This window comes from Sphaeramia orbicularis, chromosome 9 (assembly GCF_902148855.1).
Source record: "Sphaeramia orbicularis chromosome 9, fSphaOr1.1, whole genome shotgun sequence".
NCBI lineage: Eukaryota > Metazoa > Chordata > Actinopteri > Kurtiformes > Apogonidae > Sphaeramia > Sphaeramia orbicularis.
In genome coordinates this window covers 38010608-38020067 of record NC_043965.1, presented here as the reverse complement: position 1 = coordinate 38020067, position 9460 = coordinate 38010608, and positions in this window count along the sequence as shown.

Below are 9460 nucleotides of genomic sequence, written 5' to 3'. Positions count from 1 at the left end.
GAACCCAATCGAGATGGTTTGGGGTGAGCTGGACCGCAGAGTGAAGGCAAAAGGGCCAACAAGTGCTAAGCATCTCTGGGAACTTCTTCAAGACTGTTAGGAAACCATTTCAGGTGACTACCTCTTGAAGCTCATCAAGAGAATGCCAAGAGTGTGCAAAACAGTCATCAGAGCTAAGGGTGGCTACTTTGAAGAAACTAGAATATAAGAGATGTTTTCAGTTATTTCACACTTTTTTGTTAAGTACATAATTCCACATGTGTTCATTCATAGTTTTGATGCCTTCAGTGAGAATCTACAATGTAAATAGTCATGAAAATAAAGAAAATGCAAAGAATGAGAAGGTGTGTCCAAACTTTTGGCCTGTACTGTGTGTATATATATATATATATATATATATATATATATATACATATATATACACATACACATATACAGGGTGGGGAAGCAAAATTTACAATATTTTGAGGCAGGGACTGAAAGACAGTGTATGACCAATTAGTTCATTGAAAGTCATGAGAATTTATTTGCCACAAGAAAATTTACATAATAGCAAATGTTTTTATTCTATGTGTCCTCCTTCTTTCTCAATAACTGCCTTCACACGCTTCCTGAAACTTGCGCAAGTGTTCCTCAAATATTCGGGTGACAACTTCTCCCATTCTTCTTTAATAGTTTTTTTAAGAAAGTCGACATTGCTGTGTGATGTTCTATTGGTAGCATGTTCTAAAACGCCCCAAATAGCATAATCCAGAGGGTTTAGATCTGGGCTAGAAGGCGGCCATAAACATGATTCCCAAAAATTGCTAAAGTTGGATTTGTTGCTGTTGTCAACAAGTGTTTTGGTGTTCTTGTGTAAGATTTTAACTTCAAATCATAATTTACTGCATTTCTAAGGGTCTTGTTGTCTACCTCAAGTTCAATTGCCATTTTTCTCATGGATTTGGTTGGATCCTTTAGGATTTTGGATTTGAGAGCTTTAATAAAAGTTTTTTGTTGCTTCCTCCACTTCCAGACTTTCTCGTCATAGTTTTGCTCATAGTCATTCTCTTCTTTACATTATAAACAGTCTTTATGGACACTCCAACTATTTTTGAAATCTCCTTCGGTGTGACGAGTGCATTCAGCAAATCACACACTCTTTGACGTTTGCTTTCCTGATTACTCATATGGGCAAAAGTTTCTGAAAAGGTATGGATAATAGTGTTAGGTATGATTATGACATCAATATATGTTTGGTTTCAAAAAAATTGACGTAGTGCCTGCTGAGAAAAAACAACTAAATGTTCATTGTAAGTTTTGCTTCCCCACCCTGTATATACGAGGGCCGTTCAATAAGTTCATGGCCTCACCCAGAACAGAACAACACAGACTGATAATTTATATTTTATTTTTCAACATAATCTCCATTTACAGCAATGCACTTGGTCCATCGATGTTCAAGCATCACTATCCCATCACGAAAGGATGTAACATCCTGTATTATAACAACCAGTATTTCTGGGTGAGGCTATGAACTTATTGAACAGCCCTCGTGTATATATATATATATATATATATATATATATATATATATATACATACATATACACACACACACACACATATAAGCGTGTGAAGGCAGTTATTGAGAAAGGAGGAGGACACATAGAATAAAAACATTTTCTATTATGTAAATTTTCTTGTGGCAAATAAATTCTCATGGCTTTCAATAAACTAATTGGTCATACACTGTCTTTCAGTCCCTGCCTCAAAATATTGTAAATTTTGCTTCCCCACGCTATATATATATATATATATATATATATATATATATATATATATATATACATACACACACACACACATACATATATATATATTAAAGACTCTGCCTGAGCTCTGGTGCTCCCCTCCTCACCTATAACGAACACGGTGGGAGCAGAGACGGAGGTGTGGTCCACTCCAGCGTGGCCACGAACCCCTCCCTCAGCAATCAGACACACCATCATCCACCTGCTGCTCCTTTATCATTAGGTTACCCTGTATTTGATGGTCTGGTCTGTGGATCATTGTGTTCACTGCACCTCATCACCTATAATAAAGGCTACCACAGTCGGGCAGACTGTGACGTACTGTGAGCTCACGAACTTCACCCACTGTCCGTGGACATTTGAGGTTTCCTAGCCCACACATTTATTATCCTACATCATCCTACATTGTGTGATGCTAAGTATGTGTACTCGGAGTCCATGCGATTGTAAAAATTGAGCTCTGCACAGGCATGTCTGTGGAGTCAAGTACACCCGACTCCCAGACTTTTATCACCATCCTTCATTCACCTGACTGACTGCTGCAATTGGGTTTTGCTGTTTGTTTCCCTTGGTTGTTGTTTCTGTTAAGAAATGATTTTTTCCCCTTCAGCACCATGCATTTGAGTTCTATCCATTCACACCCCTTGACAGGAGGAGCAGTGCGAATGAAACGTCAGATTCAGAGACACCGGTATCGGATGCGGGATGGCGGTAACAGATGACTGACAGACAGGATTCTCAGCCAATTATTTTATTCGGACTGGATAAAATGATTGGTCAGACTTTTATCAGAAATATATGAGAATTAAACATTTTTGAGTTTCAAATCCTGGTGGATTTCCTTTACATTTTAGTTTGCTACACACTTATTAGGAGCATTTTAAGATTACAAAAGTGTAAAAATGCCACATCATACAGTATAGCTTTAATGACTAGGTGTCACACTTCCGCTCAGCAGAAGGAAAAAAAAATGACTACTAAAACCCATGACTGACATGTGAAGTACCTCCAGTCCAATGGGTGACAGTAATGCTCCTTTAAGGTAGTTAGACAACCAGTGAATGCTAAATAATAAGCATCACCTCATCACATTTGAGACGGCTGACTGTATGTGACTCAAGCACCACCATGATGAGATTTGTCTTGAATTTTTTCGTGTTGTATTGCTGATGTTTTTCCCCTTTATAGGTACAATTTTAGCCCCTTGTGTGTCCTCTCATGTTGCCCCAAAAAGTACATGAACTTTATAGTAAACAACCACATGCACCGCAGACATTTTCCCCCTCTTCCTGCTGAAATATGATTCTCCATGTTACTGGCTTTGACTCATCAGTAAATCAGTCATTACTCACAGCACTGGCAGCTCTGTCAATCTGTTCATAAAAATATAACATACTAATATTCATGAGAAAATTATGTTAGTATAAATAAAAACTATTTGACAACATGACGGTCACCCTAAGGTTGTTAATGTAGGATATGAGTTAATTTATCCCAACCTGTGGTTATAATAAATGTCTATCTAACCCATGTTAAACTTATACACTACACGTAACCGGAAAATGACCCAACTCTGATTTGGACTTTATTCAATGCAATTTTGTCCTTAATTTGGCCCTAATATTCCATCATATTGCGCAACTCCTCATCTAATACACACACTGATATTCTCCAATGATGAGGATGACCTGCTGAGTTTGTACTTATTAAATGATGTTTTAGTTGTTGCATAGTATTGTTTTTTTTGTTCTGTTTTATTGTTTTTGTTTTTTTTTAACTGGTGGTGTGACACCTTTTTCTCTTGAAACATTAAGATGTATATTGCACACAGCATCAGTTTACCACTCTCATCAACAGCATCAGTGAACATTAGACTAAGCTGACATCTGCACTCAGATGAAGACAAAGAAAAACCTGAATAAATTAGCTTATAGACGGAGCAAATGCAGACACTTGTTCGCAGGTGCACTGCATTGCACAGTTGAGCAATTAACATCTAATCCTGCTCTGTGGCATCTATAAATTTACTGATTTTCAATTTGGATCTAGATGGATAGTGGAATAGCTTTGTGCGACTTTGAAAGAGGGTCTATAATTGGTGCCCCGGTGGCAGGAAACAGTTCATCTGGATGGAAAGAACATCTGTGATTAAAACTTTGTGGTCGAGTGTGCACATTTATGGTGTGTTAGTGGTGCATTAGTGCAATGTTAAGAAAAACAGGAAAGAACTCCTCAGGTTGTTGAGAATTCATCTGTTTGTTCAGAGATAACACTGTTCCACAAAGGGTGCTGTAGAACGGCTGCATTATTTAATGTCTCTTTACACGAATGAATGTGGATTGAAGTGGTCCTTCTTAGAAAACATCTGCCCTTGTCTATGGAAATGAGGATGCATAATGGTCCGAGGACAAGTCTCTTTGCATTATCAACACATTGAGTCATTTGCCCATAGGGAATTGCTGCTTTAAATCAATGCAAAGGAGCTTGAGAGATCACATATACCCAACAGTGAGACATTCGGTTCTAATGGCAGTGGTCTCTTCCAAGAACATCTTGTACTTCACAGCTTTATAGAGGATTACAAGGCTGAGTAATGCAATGTTCCATTGAGGTATGAGTAGTACAGGACAAAGGAGGACAAGGAAAATGAATGAAAGATTAAAGTACACTCTTGTGTCTTATACAAGATTCTTTCAATAAATCTCTCCACTTCCTCTGAAGTGCTGCAGGCAGTGATGGGGACAAGACCGCCTAGGTCAAGACAGAGTCAAGACCAAGTTTTTGAAGCGTCAAGACCGAGTCTTTCAGGAGTCGAGACTGAATTGAGACCAAGACCATAAAAACAAGTCAGTTTTCATAAGCATGATTTAATATCCCCCCAGTTAATAAATGCAAAATGCTGCAGCTCAGGTCCTGATTGGAGCTGGGAAATTTGATCACATTACCCCAGTGCTGGCCTCTCTGCACTGGCTTCCATGTCAGGTTCGCGCTGATTTTAAGGTGCTTTTATTGACTTATAAAATTTTAAATGGAGCGGCACCTTCTTACTTGACAGAGCTGGTTAGACTATATGCACCTTCTCGTGCCCTTCGCTCTCAAGGATCTGGCCTCCTGACTGTGCCGAAAGTCAGGAAAAAGACTGTCGGTGAGCGAGCCTTTTCCTTCCGTGCGCCAACACTCTGGAACAGTCTTCCTCTGGACATAAGGCAGGCATGCTCTGTGGATGTTTTTAAAGCAAAGCTCAAGACCCACTTGTTCACTTTGTGTTATAAGTCGTGATGTGCTTTTATTGTTAATGTTTTTAGCTTTTATGTTTTATTGTTTTATTGGGATTGATTTTATATCTGTACAGCACTTTGATTGAAAGCGCTTTACAAATAAATTATTATTATTATTATTATTATTATTATTATTATTAACAGTTAGCCCTACAGACTAAGATAGACTGGGAATTGTTTATAGGAGCAGTCTTCCTTAGATATATATAAATATCACTACAAATATTGAATATCATCACTTTTTGAATGAATGCTTTGTTTTGAACACGTTAATTTAAATCACTCAACAAAACAACACATTACAAATCAACAATAGTTAGTGAACAATGAACAAAAATATATGCATTTACACACACAGTACTGGGTTTCTAACCTTAAGTATAATACATACAACAATATATACAGTAGTGACACAACAGTTGTATGTGGTTTATTTTGAGATTTAACCTAATGCTAACTGCTATTTCTCCCATTTAATAACATGAGAGCACTGAGTTCATTTGGAATGGTTCGGGCTGACATGAACCCAAGGTTATTATCGTTAATGAAAACTAACAAAATGACGAAAACTAGAATTGAAAAAACATTTTCGTTAACTGAAATAAATGAAAACTATAATCAAAAGAAAAAAACAATAACTAACTGAAAACTGTATTGTGCGTTTATAAAACTAACTAAACCGTATAAAAATTATGGATAAAAATTCCCTTCGTTTTTGTCTTTGTTAATGTCAGATTGATACGAAAGCGATTTATTTCACTTTAGCAATTTTAGCTAGCAGCACCATACAGCACTTTACGGTCTGTCACTTCTCTTCACTTGTGGTTTAGAGTCATCTTCTGGTCCCCACTCTACCTGGAAACATGGAGACTAAAGTTTGGAGAAAGCAGAGTCCTGTACGAGATTTATTTGAATACAACGGCGAAGAAGCTAAAAGATACAACAAAACAAAAATTAATACTAAAACTAAACTAAAACTAAGCATTGAGAAAAAAATGAAAACTAATAAAAACTAGCAAATGTGCTCTAAAAACTAATTAAAACTAACTGAATTAGAGGGGAAAAAAGACAAAACTAAATAAAACTAAATTATAATGAAAAATCCAAAACTATTATAACCTTGCAGGAACCAAGTGATCACCGGAGCAACGACATCAAATTGTGGTGTAACTCTTTATAGGGCTCTAAGCTCAGGCAGGGGGAAGCGGGCGGGGCTTTGGAGGGAGGCGGGTTGTTCATGTTAAAATTTTTACTAAGTGCTGTGAGCCATGCTTGATTGGTAGGTATAGCTTTAATAGAAATTAAATCATCCAGTATCAAATAGTTGATCTTTATGCCCACTGTGGCATCAACTCCATCGTATGTGGAGGTTGTATGAGTGATACAAGTTGTACAAATGCTGGAGGAGATGCTCATTGAACAGTAAACAGTAGATGAAAGGTTTTTTTTTTTTTGGTTAATTAAACTGCCTTGGTTTTTTGCAATTATCTTTTATGGTCAGATCCAGGTTTATTTAATTACTGAATCGTTTCTGTATTCATTACTTTGCCTCAGATGTCCATTTTAGCAGTTTGTTTAATTTCTAATAAAGTCAAAATATTCACTTTCTATCCGTGTTAAACTGATTTCAGGGGGCAGCAATGGGCTTCTTGTGTCTGGAACACTGTTGCTACATGGTCCTTTACGACCCCACTTCGGATCTTAGCCCTGCTAGATTCATTTCATAAATTTTCTCGTGATGTGAGAACAGATAGAAAAAGCCCAGTAGGAGAGAGGCTTACCTCAGAAGATGTCTGATCTAAGCCTCTTCACTTTGAATAAGCAATCAGCCAAGATGGTACATACAATTTGTGGGGATGGAGGGAATGTCTTGAATAGACTAAACATTGGACTCACTGGAGAAGAAAATATGATGTAGATGCACTTGAAAACCCTCGGCCTTCAGTTCATGCCAAAGTATTTGCATATACGGACAGACAGACGGACGGACAACAAACTGATGACAATACCCTGCGGCGAGGGCCGAGGGTAAAAATGCTTTGTGTTGATGGTCATTATCAATTAAACCACCTTCTAGTCAGATTGACAATCAAAGATGCCCGATTGCCTATTGTTTGAGGATCAGGTCATGTCAGTGCATGTTGATTATTAGCATATTCAATGTCCAATCACTAGTTCAGTCCCATTCAAAAGGCCGATTTCTGGTTCTGAGTACAAGCCAACGGTCTGAAAATACCAGTTCCTAGTGATTGTCAGGTTTTTTCCAAGTTCAGAACGTTTCAGAAATCTATAGGTAGAACTTTCAAAACAATTAAATGATTAAATAATTGTTCAATGTCAAATTAAGCATAACTATTACAGTGAAGCAATATGCCACGACAATACAATCAAAATATTGATTGACCACAGAGTCCAGACTAAACATGGCAAAGCAGCATTTAGCTACAAATAAGAAGAAGACACTGAGTAGAGCTTAGATTTGCCCACAACAGACATTTTTACCATCCAGGATGAAAGCATTTGTCTTCCCACATGCCTATCAGTTCTAACTGATGCACCCATCACTCTGGAACAAGGTTGATATTTCAATTAATCAATTACATTTTATTTATTTAGCGCCACATCATTACAAAAGTTATCTCATAACACTTTACATTTAGAGCTGATCGGACCAGACTGTGAAGCCAATTCACAGACACCCAACAGAATCCCCCCAGAGCAAACACCTTATGCCCTGTAGCAAATCAGCGCCTTTGTTTCCTGATCAGTCTCACTGACAAGTGGTTTTATTAAGGGTGCTCAACTGTTTAGACCTAATCCTGGGGGATCTCCTCACATTGTTAATGAGGATTAGGAATATTTCCACAGACACAATTAAACATAGCTGTGACTTCAACTGCTGATTTCATGAAACATAAATGTGATCTATAATTCCTTAAAAATGATACTTGATACCATTATCCTTCCAGGTTTAAATAATACATTGGAGAGTTTCAACCCAATTTCTAACAGTTTAAGCATCTCCTTAGTCGTTTCCTTTGCAGTTGCATCTTTTCCACAATCACAGCATGCCCTCTGGCATAACTGTTAAAGAAATGGGAGGATACTCATTAAAGTTGGGGTTAAAGAACTTGTTGCAGGTGAAAAATGTTTTCCTCTTTACCTCTATTTAAATCCAGATGAACTTCCATGGTCAGGCTCTGTATATTTAAAAACAGAGTCAATCTTTAATTCTGTAAGAACTTTGTTTTCATTGCTATTTGGATGTTCCTAATGTTTAGGCAAAGTATAAACTGCATTATATATATATATATTTTTACTGAAAGCTAAAAAAAAATTCTCATTCACACTTTCTCAAAAACACAAGGTTGTTTGGGGCTGGAGACGAGCAGTCTTTGAATGCTTAAGAGCATATCACATCAACTGGTGAAGGGATTTAATAGTACGAATACTCCAGAAATGTCTTTTTGAAGCTTCTATACCTTGAATAATTGAATGACACTTCTGAGGGCACTTTGGATGTTATGAAAGAATGAAACATTCAACTCACTGGAAAAAAGGGGGAAAAAAACAAATGCTGTGTATTGTTCGACATCTGCGTTTACATCACCTTGCTGTCAGACTAATAATCAGACCTGTCTGATTGTCTATTGTTTGTAGCCTCTGTCTTTCTTGAATCATATATTCAAAGCCTCCTGCCTCTCTACATTTGCACATTAATGCCGATGAAGGCTGACTCCATGGTCCAATCCCATTTCACCCTTTGGCCCTCCCACTCAGCCCTTCAATGCATTCATGTAAAGGGGTTGGGCTGTCTCAATTCTCAATGACTCGGAGGGAGATGGGTAAGGGAGAGGACCACACTACAAATGGAGGGGTATGAGAAATTTATAATACTACTCAAATCATTGGCAAGATGGAAGCAAAACACAGCAAAGAAGTGCAGCAGTGCGACAAAAGAAACACACAAATGTTCGCATTTTCTTTGTAAATAACTTAATCATTTGATTGCCTATTTAAGGCTGTTTCAATATCTTATAGATCGCATTTCTGTGGTTTGCTGTTGATAGCCACAAAAAGATGCCCAAAGCCCATGCAATCAAGATGGTTACAGCTGCTGATGGCATGGTGAATTCGTTCGCAAACAAAGTTGTTGCATTTGTTAATAGCAGCATCAATGACGATGATGTAACAGGTCTGGAAGGGTTGTCCCATTTCATAAGGAAACATTTCAACCCCTACCCCTTGCAACTCCGTGTCAAGGAGTAGAGCCATGTGCAAGGGCCAAGGGGTAGGGGAAGAAGTGTGTGTGTGTGTGTGTATGTGTGTGTATGTATGTATGTATGGGGGGGGGGGGTTGACATTGGACCCATAACTTGCACTTGTTTG